This window comes from Daktulosphaira vitifoliae, unplaced genomic scaffold (assembly GCF_025091365.1).
Source record: "Daktulosphaira vitifoliae isolate Bord-2020 unplaced genomic scaffold, ASM2509136v1 Scaffold_4, whole genome shotgun sequence".
In the NCBI taxonomy this organism is placed as follows: Eukaryota; Metazoa; Arthropoda; class Insecta; order Hemiptera; family Phylloxeridae; genus Daktulosphaira; species Daktulosphaira vitifoliae.
In genome coordinates this window covers 42,002,753-42,016,809 of record NW_026099575.1, presented here as the reverse complement: position 1 = coordinate 42,016,809, position 14,057 = coordinate 42,002,753, and positions in this window count along the sequence as shown.

The window sequence follows — 14,057 nt, the reverse complement described above, 5'->3', positions numbered from 1 at the left end:
ACAATATTTAGTGTCTAATCTAGTCTTCCACCCACAGCTCGTCAATTTAACGATCTATGAGTCAATTGGCCGCCGTGTACAGTCCACCCTCGATCCTCAACAAGTATATATTGTGCGGATTTTGTATACACAGCTAGGGCTTCCGTTTGTGTGTTCTATTGTTCGGCTATAGTACGCCACTTTTTACTGTTTATTTTGTACATCCTGATGTGTCTTGAGCTCCCTGGAGCTATCGCACCTGTGCAATCCTTCAGTAGTGGTCCTGTTCGTCACTGAAGTGTTTAATTCATAAGCGAGTATCACCAATCCGCCATCTAATATAGTTTGCTTCTACGCGTGAGGTCATTTGAACACAGAGCATGTCAATCCGTGTAGCCGGCCTTTGCCGCATATCTCGGACCAATGTCGTTTACATCTTTAGATAATGTAATCTTGACCTTAACTGAATTCTCTATTCTGGAATTTGAGATGACTTAAATTTTCTATTAATACAGAAAATTGTAGAGTAAAATAATAATGACGAATAATGTAANTTCGCCCTCGATCCTCAACAAGTATATATTGTACGGATTTTGTATACACAGCTAGGGCTTCCGTTTGTGTGTTCTATTGTTCGGCTATAGTGCGCCACTTTTTACTGTTTATTTTGTACATCCTGATGTGTCTTGAGCTCCCTGGAACTATCGCACCTGTGCACCCCTTCAGTAGTGGTCCTGTTCGTCACTGAAGTGTTTAATTCATAAGCAAGTATCACCAATCCGCCATCTAATATAGTTTGCTTCTACGCGTGAGGTCATTTGAACACAGAGCATGTCAATCCATGTAGCCGGCCTTTGCCGCATATCTCGGACCAATGTCGTTTACATCTTTAGATAATGTAATCTTGACCTTAACTGAATTCTCTATTCTGGAATTTGAGATGACTTAAATTTTCTATTAATACAGAAAATTGTAGAGTAAAATAATAATGACGAATAATGTAATCAGCATTTCAACGCATACATACAGTCCGCTACTCATCACCATTATTCAACAATCATCTGTTCTATTATTACAACTATGTCTTTATTTGATTGTTTTATTCTATATATTATCTATTTTGTTCGTTGCTGCTTAGTAATAAGGACACATCTCTACGACCATAATTTTAATAACTTTTAATATATGCGGTTTGCCGGCATCTATTGTGGAGGCCCCTCTCACCCGCACCTCAAGCGATCGACTAGACTTAAAGCAAGACAGCAATCTAGTGCGGTGCAAAACTAGCTTTCTCGCACAAAACAGGTATCATCAATTAAATCTTTAATTAATTTGTAATATATATAACATCGAAAATTAACGCTTAGAGAATAAAAAAAGGATACCTAAAGTTTTTCTTAGAGATTGGTTGTCGTGATTAAAATTAACAGTAGGAGGTGACATTCAAAAGTGTAAATTTTTTTTTTGCATTTTCTATAGTTCTAAAATATGAAGAGCTTGGAAAGGGTTGCAAATAACTCAACCGTATTTAAAGCAATGACCGCAACAATTAAATAATTTATCTTTCAAGGATATAATAAGCTTGAAGTATTGCGTATTTCTTATAATAACACCAAATGTGTGGGACGATTTTATAAATGTTGTTTGAATTTATTTTATAAATCAGAAAGAGTACTTGTTAAAATTATTCCCAAATCCAATTGTACAAACTCGAGGTAAAAAACGAAAATTAGTTTATTATAATAGTTGTGAAATTATCTTAAATGACACATATGATAACCAAAACTGTTAGTAAAAACTTCATATGTACAAATGTTACGATTACTGATGCTAAACAGAAAAATATATCATAATTTAACATAGTGTCATAACATAATTATCATAAGGAACATTTTAGTTAGTATTCAGTCTTTTTTAATACAAATACAATAACAATTACAATTAAAATAAAACATAAACATAACAATAAATACATTATAACTTAAATTATTCTTGTGTTGAGTCAAGACTAGGTGACCACATTTTCATGTTATTTATGGCACTTACGCCCTCATAAGCTCTTTGAGTAAGCTGAAAACCTGGTATATCAGTCACCACAAATCTATCATTAGGCAGTCTTTTTTTAATAATATAAAGTCCTTTAAATTTTGGGATTCATTTTTTATTCATACCTGGCGTAATATCATAATTATTTATTAAAACTAAATCTCTTATTATATAATTAGTTGGTATTTTATGATTACTATCATAATATGTTTTATTTTGTTCTTGGATTTTAGAGATGTGATTAGAAGCATCTTTTCTTACTTTTTCTAAATTTCTTAAAAAAAATTGATTTAATCTAAATAATTCTTAATATCATCATCAAACTTATACTTTTGTTTAACACCAAATAATAAAACAGTTGGAAGTTCATTAGTAGAACGGCTAATTGTATTATTAATAGCATATTCAACATCATTTAATGTTTTTCCCATTTGGATAGGGTAGTGGATAATTTAGCTATCATGGGAAGGATGGTACTGTTCATTCGTTCGGCTTGACTATTAGCTCTAGGAGTACCCGTAGCTATATGAATAAGTTGAATTTCATTATCTGCAGTAAATTTTTCAAATACTGTAGAGGTAAATGCAGAACCTCTAAATCGACTTCTATCTCGGACGAAGAAACACGAAGTAGGTGACTTAATGTATTATCTGTTAGTCAATTTCTATGTTTTGATCTAATATGTTTCATGATTGAAAATGTACATTCACAAATGTAAGTAGTCTCAAACATGGATAACATTTTTAATGCGAACTCTCGTAAAAGTGGATATTTTAGAATAGGTAATTTTTTCCAAAAGCTTTATGTCAATCTTTTTTGTAGATAAACTTTAAAATTGTATGTTGCAATTTGAAAATGTAGCGCAGGCCGCCAGTTACCCACCCCTATATTATAGAAGATGCACATATAAAAAAAGATAATTTTTTTGTGCCATTGATTTCAGATAAAAATTGTGGCTTCCATCATGTACACCAACTGCATTGTCAAATGATAACCTACGATGTGTATCAGCTTATACCCCCGCTAATTTTTAAATTATATTATTGGATAATATGAAAAATACTCATAAATATATGTATAAAATAACCTGATAGTTTAAATAACCAAAATTAATTTTTTATACCTTAAAAAAATTATTGAAAATTACATGAAAACGTCTTTCTACGCGTAATTTCCCCTTTAATATATGTGAAAGGGACGCAATATTTCCGGAACATTTTTAAAAATTAAGTTGAAAAAGTTGATTTTTGTGAAAAAGTTGCTATTTTGAATCATCTTTGTGGGCAGGTAAATGATTAAGTGTTCATAAAATTATATAAAATGAAAGTAAAATATCTTAATAGCTATTTGTATAAAAAAATGTATTTGATTTGTTCATTTTTGAAAAAGTTATGGCAGTTTTAAGAAATAAAAATGCCCAAATTTATTGATTTTAAAAATCATAATTTTTTGGAGGATTTTTGCCATTTTTGTAGATCAAGGAAAAATTTTTTCAATTTTTGAGGGTCATGTCTTTAGCTAGATACGACTTGTGATCTTTTGACGTATCTTTGAGAAAAATTGGTCCACTAAAATCTGAGAAATATTAGTAAAAAAAAAAAGTAAACACATCATTGTAAAATTAATACCTTCTTAGCTTCGCATCGAAGCTAAAATAATATGCATTATTAAGGTTAAAGTTTAAAAATTACCAGAATTTTAATTTTATAATCACTAAAAAAAAAAGCTATAACAGTATTTTAGCTTTGTAACAGTCAAGAAGATCTATTTTTAGTTATAAATTTTTTTTTCTCACTATATTAAAAAAATTTAAGTATATATATATTTATTTATATGCGTAAATGCCAATAATTTATAAATTATTCCTAACCATCGATTACAGCGCGATTAGCATATGGATCTATAAATCAACATTATTTTAGCTTTAAGTCCAAAATACGCATGAGGTAAAAATTTTGCAAACCAATATTCGATATTATCCTTAAAATTTACCCTAAGCAATATTTTTTTCTTACAATAAACTTTATATTTATAATGATATAATGGAATGATGTTTATAAAAATAAATTAAATTTTAATCAATACGTTCTTATGGAAAAATGTATATTTAACGAAAAAATGAGATGTAATACACTTAATACATCACACGTGTGATATGTTAAGTATACTATACTACTGTATATGTATTAGCGCTCATAATCCGCTTTTTAAATGTATAATAGTGTAATTATCTAACTACTAACATTTATAAACTTCTTTATTACTTTAAAAAGAAATGTAAATCATATAGTCAAAATGAAGTATATCTAATTTTTTTTTTAGTTTGCTTTTTCTTTGCAATAGTAGAGCAAGATAGGACTATAGTTATACTTTACTCGTCTAAAAAAAACATTTTAAGTTTTTTTAAATTTTAACCATCCACACCTTGGTTTTTGTGTTGAATTTGTTAATAATTAAATAATAAATGATTTTTGTATAAAATATGTATTCATATTTCTAAATTTTTGCTAAATATAATGTAGTATTCGAAAATATTACAATTTCGGCAAATCGATAAAATATAATATAATTTTAAATTTTGCTCAAAAACTAATGAGTTTAAAAAAATGTGTAATTACTAAACTTATGTCCATTACATTTTCAAAAATTTTCTATGATCGCTCATTTCCAAATTAAGTACAAAACACTAGAAAACTACCCTTATTGTCAAATTTTCAACCTCGATTAGGCACGGGTTATACTAGTCTGATTAACATGAAATTTATTTTGGTTAGTTTTTACATGTATATAAACAAAATAGGGGAGGGGGGTGAGACCAAGGGATTTCTAAAAAAATTTTTCATAGTCTATAATTGCATGTACATTTTTTTTCTCTCCTTTTTGTTATATTATGTTATATATTTATGTTACCATAATATTATTCCTGTATACTGCCGTTTGCCGTTAAATAATTAAAATTAAAAAATTAAAATTAAAAAATTAAAAATTAAACTAAAATTATACTTTAAATAAAAAAAAATTCTACTGGACTCGTCCTATTGCTTAGGTTTAAAAAATATTATTAACATTCCACAAAAATCTACTTAATAAATAAATATGAAGTTTTAATAAATATTACAAATTTCAGTTGAATTTAAGTAATTCATTTAATAATCAATATAAATTACTTTTTAACCTAAATAATTTTCACAAAAGATCAATAGCAATATTAACATAGTTATGAAAGATATGCGAGTAGTTGAAAAGGTTCTCCCAAAATAAAATTAACCTTTTAAAAATTGAGGAATATTATTAGTTATAAAATACAAAAGCAATTTTAGGAAACGGCTAAAAATATTTTAGGTCCCAAAATTTATATATATGCTTATGGTGGTGAAATGTGGCAGATATTACATTGCATTAAGCAGTATTTTTTGTATCATTATTAATATTAGCCCCTTTAAAAAATTAAAAATAACATTAAAAATAGAAAAATGTATAAAATATCAAAACTTTCATAAATTATTGTATTATTTATAATATTTTTTGATAAGTTAAAGATGTGTATGTATGAAAATATTATATTATTTACTTGTTTATCATGTAAGTTAAAGAAAACTTTTATTTTTAACGTGAGTTATGATTATTTTTCTTTAAACAATAATCATTGACGCATTGTAGTCGTTCATATATAGTTAAACAAGTCATCATTCTGAAAATAAACTTCTTTATTTTCAATAAATTAAATTTTATGTTAAATAAAAATGAATTCGTTTTCAGTAAAAATAAATATTGGACTATCATATACAATAGGAACTAGAATTTCAATTATAATTTATAATCCTGACCATACGTTTAAAGTGGAAATATTAACCATATAATAAATTATCGACCTGTCTCTATAATATCTATAAATCCCAAAATATTCGAAGGTATTATTTATAAAAAATTAGTCCACTCTTTAAAAATTTTATTATTAATGAACAGCATGGTTTTATGTCTGGTAGATCTACTGAATCTAATCTCCTAGTTTTGCAAAATTTTATTTTTAATGCATTTAAATTAAATTGTCAAGTGGACATAATATTTACAGATTTCGCCAAAGCCTTTGACAAGATTGATCATAGTATACTCGCCAAAAAGTTGTTTCAAATTGGTCTCCGCTATCCTTTCTTTTCTTGGCTTATATCTTTTTTATCTGATCGGAAACAATACGTAAAATTTAAGAATTATAACTCATATATGTATAATATTACTTCCGTGGTTCCTCAAGGCTCCCATCTGGCCCCTCTTCTTTTTAACATCTACATTAATGATATTTATGATATCAATTCCAATATATTACTTTTTGCTGATGATGTTAAACTATGCCGTATTGTTAAAACTCCACTTGACACCAAATTGCTACAAAATGATCTTGATAATATAAGTAATTGGTGTGATAAAAATAATTTATACTTGAACGTTTCAAAATGTAAAGTTATTACTTTCACTACAAAACGTTTGTCTTTTTTAAATAAATATTTTTTAAATGGTGTTGAGTTAGATCGAGTCAATCTTGTGAAAGATTTGGGTGTATACCTGGACTCTTCTCTTTCATTCAATGACCATTATATCCATATTCAAAATAGAGCTGCCTCAATGTTAGGGTTTATAATGCGAAACTGTTATAATTTTGATGATCCTCTAGCCCTTAAATCACTATACTGCGCTTTTGTAAGATCAATTTTAGATTATAATTCAGTAATTTGGTCTCCTTATACGTCTGGTTCAATTCACTCTCTAGAGGCGATTCAAAATCGCTTCTTGATACTTATAAGTATTAAATGTAATATTAAACGTTTGCCTCACACTTCATATGAACCTTTATTATTATATTTGAACATTGATACTCTTCAAGTCAGAAGGGTAAAACATGACATTTGTTTTTTTTATAAACTTTTAAATGGCTATATTTGCTGTCCAGATTTATTGTCAAATATATCTTTTTATGTGCCATTCCAGCGTACATTGTATAGTAAGAATCGATGTTTTTATTTGTAATTCAGTTATTTCTTTTAAATCTTATCTTAATAAATTAGTAATTTAATCATAACATAATATTGTNTTTGTATAGTAAGAATGCCCCTATAAATAGATTCATGCAACATATAAATAAATTTAATATCGATGTTTTTATTTGTAATTCAGTTATTTCTTTTAAATCTTATCTTAATAAATTAGTAATTTAATCATAACATAATATTATACTTCCAAAACAACCATTATCTATGTATATATTTGATATTCCAAATTCTATTGTAATTGGGCTCGCCCGTTTAATTATAAATAAATAAATAAATATTGTAAAAATTGATTAAAAAAAAAAAAAAATTTTGTTTAAACTCTACAAAAAGTAAAATTTACCATTAAAAAAATTAAATTATTATCTTTTTAAATCGTATGTAATGTCGTAATGTACTCGTCACTACCATAACATGGGAGGTTTATGTATTATATTCTTAAAAGTACATGATCCTTTTCTAACAAAAAATTTCAATAAAAATTTAAGAGAAATAGTCAACAAACTCATACTGTTTAGATATATTGTAATATACACGATTCAATCATAAATCAATTAATAGTCACTTTTAAAATCCTTCCTTCCGAAAATAAATCTTTATATTATTTTTGTCATCTTTGTTATTCTAGTTTTAATAATTAAATGCATTTTATTAATCTTGGTCTTATTTGTAAATAACTATGTTAATGTTATATATATATAAATGTCAAAATGGTTTATATATTCTATTTATCTGTAATAATCTCTGTGTTTTATGATTATTCATCAATAAACAGTTATACTGTAAGAATTAGACAATAATGATTTTCGGGGCTAAAAAAAATTATAAAAATTCAGAGAAAACCCTTATTCCTGCCTGTTCTTATCGTGCTCTATACTAAGTTATGCGAATCTTTTTACTTTTAATTTTTATTTTTATTAATTTTTGAGTTACGACAGTAGTGAACCCATAGCATTAGACCACTTGTATAAAGATATTCTTAAAAAAATGACGTAATTTGGACAATCTTGATATATTCGTTTAATAACGACGGTTATTTAGATGAATAAACAAAAATAATTTAAATAATATGTTAATCAATACCCTATAAATATATATGCAGACTGTTCTGACATCATCAATATTTTTTAAACCAGTGAATGTTTTGTATAACATTTTTAAAAATAATTTTTACAGGTTTGGACTACTTTAAAAGCATATTTTTTATTTGTCTCAATTATAAACAAAATTCAGAATTTTTGTTCTTTTAGTTTTAACTTTTTTTAAATTTCAAATTAGCCATTTCTTATAAAAAATTTTGTTGAGTCGATAACATAACTTAAAGATAAATACTGACACGGTCCCTCGTCGTTTCATAATACACAATCCCCATTCACCCCATCTTTATCACCCATTGAATTTCTATGGGTAATTGACTGACAGCTTAATAATAGCAATAGTTTATAAATACGGAATTGTGCACAAAGGACTCACACACGCTGTTAGACTAACAAATGGCCACACAACACTTACCGCCGGTATCGCTACTTTTACCGCGAACATCACAGATCGTTGATTAATTTTACGGTCGTGATCTTAGATAATCTTCACTGTGACATACTACTTGGGGTATAATTATCTGACGGATCAGGGAGTCTCTTGAGATTATGCTGTATGTACAATCATCTAGGCGCAAAGCGACGTACTGCAAGCGCGCCCCGTACTCCCTGCAATATAGACCTGCTAAAATTAGATATAGCAGCCGACCCACATACATGCGAATTATTAACACAGAGCTATAAGCATTTTAATATATAGAGTGGGTATATAACACAGGGGTAGGGCATATACAACAGTACGAGCTGTACCCATCCGCGTTATATAATGTAATAAAAAAAAAAAGGGACGAGAGAGTGTAGGATGTGGGGAAAGTGAAAGTGGTTATAAGTTATTTGGATTGTGTTGGATTCGTTCATATCATCTTAATCCTACCTCTTACCCACTCTATCCTATTTCTTAATATTACATAAATATAGTGCATGTCTTACGACTACACTTACCTTGATGCGAATGAGATTGAGAGTGTTGGTGTGCTAATTTCCCTACACCCTTTTATATAAACTAGTTGGTAAGGTGATGAAGGGAGACTAGATTTTCTTAAGAGTTCAACTATTTTATCCTGCCGTCTATTCAGCGCTATAGATACGCTTATGGTAATTAAAAAGATGGACATTAATGTAAACATCGCTCCGAATAAGCGATATATTTGTAAAAAGTAATAACATAATTGTCGGTCAGAAAAGTATTTAAAATTGATAATTATTTATGTGTAAAGATTATTCTAGAAGTTTTTTTAATGTTATCGAAATTTCTATTTTGATTCATTACAATAACCACTTCCTAGACCCAGATGTAGCTTGCATTTACGTGAGGGGTGGTTTAATATTCATATATATATAAACCACACATTTATTAATAGAATAAAAATAATTTATAAGTTGTTTATTTTTTTACAAAATTTCAGAATTGCCATTTTTTAGTTCATTTTTTGCAACAAATTTTGATGGGTTGATAGCTTCTTTAGAACAAGTAATTAACATTAGCATAGTTATTAGCATTTTAAAATATTGAGTGGCAGTTGCGAATTAAAAGGGGTTACAGGGCTTGGTCCCCTGTTGACTATATACAGGATTATTTTTTTATCATAGCTCAATCAATTACTAATAATTAAAAAAACCCAGCACAGGGAGGTCGCGGCACAGTGGTTACGTGGTATAGATGGATCAAGTATAATAATATCTGACAGTGATTAAAATCACTATAAAAAAAAAACGCTTCGATGCAAATTTTTAGATAGTGTTTAATTTTAAAAAATTGGTGGATTATTCCAAAAGCTACATGATCTGCTAGTTCATTATTAATATCCTAATTAAGATAAAGTATGTCGAATGAAAAAGGGATTATTTCTCATAAAAAAATAATGTTGATCCATACACTTTTCAATATGTCATAGCATTATAAAGTTAAAAATGTAAAAAATAAAATCGAGAATTTTCACACAATAATAGCATTTGGTAGCCATTTTCACCGTGAAGATAAAATAAAGTCCGAAATTTTCTTTTTTTATGATAAAGTAAATTACATTAGCTTTAATTTAAGATATATATAAAAGTGTCAGACTTTCCGGAACACTTTCAAAATTTAAGTTGAAAAAGTTCTACTTTCTACATGCATTTTTTAGATTTGAACCCCCCTCGTATACAGGGTGATTTTTTTATCATAACCAACTCAATTACTTACAGAATAATAACAATTTAAAAATTTTTTTTTATGACTATCTTTAGTTAAAAATTATTCTTGAATTATTAACTATGTAATACTTTTTAAGTTCATACCTTATGCCTGGTAAGGATGTCAACTTTGTTTTTTTAAATGGTAACACGTATTTTTAATTTAATAAAATGTTTGAGTTTTTAATTCATTAGTAAATGGCATTTGAATTTTTAATGAAACTTAATTTGTTTATTAGATATAAACATTTAAAGTTTCAAATTTTTGAGTTAATATATAGGTATAATACACAAGGGATTACAAATACAGGTAGCTAATTGGTTTTTTATGATATTGCTATCACAGTCACGGATTGTTTATNCATAATAATAAAAAAAAAATTTTTAATTATTATTATTCTGTAAGTAATTGAGTTGGTTATGATAAAAAAATCACCCTGTATAGGGAAATGGTCCGATTTAAAAAAACAGTATGTCAAATGAAATATGTATATAAATACTACTCCTCATGAAAAAATTGTACTGATCCATACATTTTTCAAAAAGTTATAGCATAATAAAGTTAAAAATGTAAAATACAAAATCGAAAATTTTCACACAAAAATTGCAGTCGGTAGCCATTTTCACCATGAAGATACAATAAAGTCCGAAATTTTTTTTCGCATAATAAAGAACATTACATTAGCTTTATTTTAAGATATATATAAGTGTCAGACTTTCCGGAACATTTTCAAAAGTTAATTTTTTGTGAAAAAGTTGTCATTTTAAATTCCCTCTTGTGGACAGGTTAAGGATTAAATTTATAAAAAAAATATACGAAATGAAAGGTAATGATATTATGCATCTATATAAAAAAGAATGATATTGATATGTTTATTTTTGAAAAAGTTATGGCACTTAAAAAAAAAAAATTAAAAAAATTTCGTAAATTAGCGATTTTTAAATTCGTAATTTTTTTGGAGGTTTCCCCTATTTACGGGGAACGAGGGAATTTTTTTCAATTTTTGAGGGTAATGTCTTCGACTAGATACAATTTGTGATCTTTTGACGTATCATTGAAAGAAATCGGTTCGGTGAGAGCTGAGAAAAAGTGGTAACAGACACAAAAAAAAAAAAATAAATACATCTTAGTAAAACCAATACCTTCTCAGCTTCGCATCGAAGCTAAAAAATTATTATTCACTATACAAATATCGGTCAAGCTTATAACTCGTATATTAACACTTCATTAGGTAGGTGAAAAACTGTTATATTAGTTGATAGACCCATATAATTAAATCGATTTTACTCTTGTATGGTAAAACTTTATTTCTTCAAATGTGAATAACAATTACATAGACATACTTAGAAATATATTTTAACAATTACGAAACAAAAAAAGAATATATTTAGGTCTGATAGACCCGAACTACCTAATGAAGGGTTAACGTTCGATGTAATTGACGGCGACATCGTCGCATTGAGCCATCTGCTGTATTAATCCCGAGTGCTATAGTACAAAAATATATAATCATCAATACAGCCATCTGACACACAATGTTTCGAACAAATCTGTTTTTTTTACAAATTAGGTAAAATTAACATTTTACGTATGGATTTTATCTAAATATGTGCATGTCGCATATCAAAATAGCGGATTCAACATTTAAAATTCGTACTTTTCACTGTAACCGTATAGCTTATCTGGAAAATGCATTTTTTTCCACATAATTTAGGCGCGCGACAAGTTGTGTTAGTTTACATCTAGTAAGTGTCAGTAAGTGGACAACTAATAGATTAGTAAGCAATTTAAATAGTGTTTGAACTATTGTTGCATAAGTGTGACATACATATATAATTGTTAATAATTACTATAGCACTGTTCATTTATATTTTATTTAATAATAACTCTAATAATTTAATGAATATTACAGCCTACAACCCACGCCAACACGTTACGGTGTCTCCTCCTAAGTGGGGCATATCTATGACATCCTTGCAAAAAATGATAAAACAACTAAAAAGTAATAATATTGTAAATATGTTTTTATGAAGTGAAGCATTATTGTTAAATATTACAATTTATGGTTGAATGTACTATAATTAGTTAAATTTATCATCTCCTTAGTCTTTATTCCAACTATATAAGATCGCCTCTACCTTATGATTTAACAGGTATTTTACACCAGCTGTCAATCTGACACAACCTTATTATGGCTGAGGGATCCAGTAAAGGGGCTATGTGTGATTCACAGTTAAAGTTCCCGTATGGTCACCCATCGAGTAACTAACAGTAAACAGTTTAGCTGAACATTAGCGCTAAAATTGTGACTGATTGATCCACTTCGCCACACCATACCCAGTTAATTCATTTAATCTATCAATGATTCATTTAAATTTATTTTTATCTTAATTGTTGCAACGAGGGTTCAATGGTAAATAATATGATGATCATGCACGTTGTAGGAGGTTCTACAAAAATTAAATTAGCCTTTTCTAAAATTCAGAAAAATTATAAGTAATATAGTATAAAAATTATTTTAGAATGGGGCTTAAAGTAATTTAAGTTCTCGCATTTTTTTGTTTCAAACTATACTTTGGTAATGGAAAATGGAAAATTTTATATTGTCTCCGATAGTACTATTTGTAAAGACTAACCAGTATCAATACTAAGCCCCACTACAAAGTTAAAAATAACTTTAAAAATTGAAAAATATTTGAACGTATATCATGAATTATTATATTAATCAAAATAATTATTGGTAAGATGAAATATGTGTAATTGAAAATTGTATCACTTGTTTATCATTTAACTTAAAAAGACTTATTTTGTTAATATAATTTACGATTATTTTGCTTCAACAACAACCATTGACGCATTCTAAAGTTTCGTAAATAGATGAACAAATATATAACTATTTTTGAAGTTTTATTTTTTGAGATATTAGCGCTTATAGAAATAAACATGGTGACAAACGGATAGTGAGCATAGGCAGAGCTAGAGGAGGGCTTGGGGGCTAAGACTTCCAAGTTTTCTATTATCCTTCCCAGAAATCCAACGAAATTTTATGCATAGAAATTATTTTTTTGTAGAAAGAAAAATTAGAATTAGCCACATAAAAAAAATTTTACCAATCCTCCGTCTATAGTAGTGAGAATAAACTTTTACACTTATAATATATTTAATTTATTGTTAGAAGGAATTAGATGAAAATTTAATTTTAGTAAAAATTAATTTCAGATAGATATAAACGTGTGAGTTCCTATAATAACCAGAACAATATTAGTTTCTATAATAGTTATTTATAATCCTGTCCATACTCTTAAAATTTTCTTTAAGTACTACAAAAAATGAAATTTACCTTAAAAAAAATTATATAATTTTATTTCAAAGTTAATAACAAACCAATAATAAATTAAATCTAATGTAGCAACCCTAGAGATTTAGCCAGTTTAAAGGTACACGTATTAAAAACAATAACTTAATTTGAACAGACAACTCAGTCATGCTATATTCATTAATAACGATTGTTCGTTAGTTGAATAAACGAAACTGATTTTGTTACAATTAATACTTTAATAATAGTCTTTTAAAAATATATATATATATATGTACATATATAAACAACACAAAGTCATAAATTATAACTAATCATCTATTAGAGCGTAATGAATGTATGACTTTTAAACCTACATAAGTTTAACCTTAAGTCCAAAACACGAATAAGTTAAACAATAATAC